At 17.0% G+C, this 1050-nt stretch overlaps 1 protein-coding gene across 1 annotated transcript in view; it reads left to right on the top strand.

The window, feature by feature from the left end:
* Window positions 1–509: 509 nt before the first annotated feature.
* Window positions 510–1050, top strand: part of LOC102681460 (ATP-binding cassette sub-family B member 6, mitochondrial) — a 5104-nt gene continuing 4563 nt past the window's right edge. Inside the window, exon 1 of the mRNA XM_006616641.2 lies at window positions 510–853. The gene's annotated coding sequence lies outside the window, so the exon portion shown is untranslated. The remainder of the gene's footprint in view (window positions 854–1050) is intronic.

Here is a 1050-nt window from a genome sequence, read left to right as displayed (position 1 = left end):
ATTTTTATAGATATTAATTTTTTTTAATACAAAATGATATTACATATAAAAATATATAATATAGATTTTATTATTTATTTCTTAATATATAGTAATTTAATTAAAAATATAACATATCAAATAAGATGGAAAATATACTATTTTTAAAATGGCAAGTAATATATATAATTTTTTACTTCATAGAATTTTATATTTCATGTTTTGAAATACTAATAATCGTAATAAAACCGATAAATTGAAAAATCAGATCAAATGTTTTCTTTTATTCTAAAAATGAATTTAAACTTTAATGAAATAATTTTTTTTGATAATAAAAATAAGAATTTATATAAATATTTTTTATCAATCTAAATTACATATATTTTTATGAGTTTTTGATTCAAATCTAGTTATATTAAAATATAAATTTCAAAATATATAAAGTTTTATAATACAATATATATCTATTATTTATTAGATCTTATTTATGACGACAATCTGTATTATATCTCATTCATGATTGTATACCCACGAGGTATAGACAACAGACAAATAGTCATGTGTTTTCATGCATAATAATCTAAAGTGGTATATAAACGTGTATTTCTTTACTCTGATGTCGATAACAATGCAAATTTCTTTTATCTATTTAGAGACAATAATCTGCAAATGTCTATAAGAAAGATTTTGAGATAATAAAATCGATATTTTATATACACGTATAACAATATTACTGTAAACTTTTTCACTAATCTCTATAACTACATTACGTTAAATCAATTTAAAAATATTTGCATATTTGGTTTTTCAAATAATTAATTCGATTCTATACGTTTGTATATTATGACATAGCAGATTTCTTCTAAAAACAAAGGTAATTTAATTTTTCAATGTTTATCATTAAAATTTTGCAATAATAATAACATGATCATTAATTTTTTTCTTATAAAAAAATGTTATATTTTCTCTTCTTATCATATATCAATATCATGTTATATTAGTAATATAAATGAATATATAATTTTTAAAGAAATTAAATCTTTTATTTGAAATTATATTATTTTTATCTAT

Source organism: Apis dorsata, unplaced genomic scaffold (assembly GCF_000469605.1).
Source record: "Apis dorsata unplaced genomic scaffold, Apis dorsata 1.3 scaffold_269, whole genome shotgun sequence".
Taxonomy (NCBI): Eukaryota; Metazoa; Arthropoda; class Insecta; order Hymenoptera; family Apidae; genus Apis; species Apis dorsata.
The sequence above is the reverse complement of the archived record's forward strand: the minus strand, read 5'-3'. Positions and strand labels throughout refer to the sequence as shown.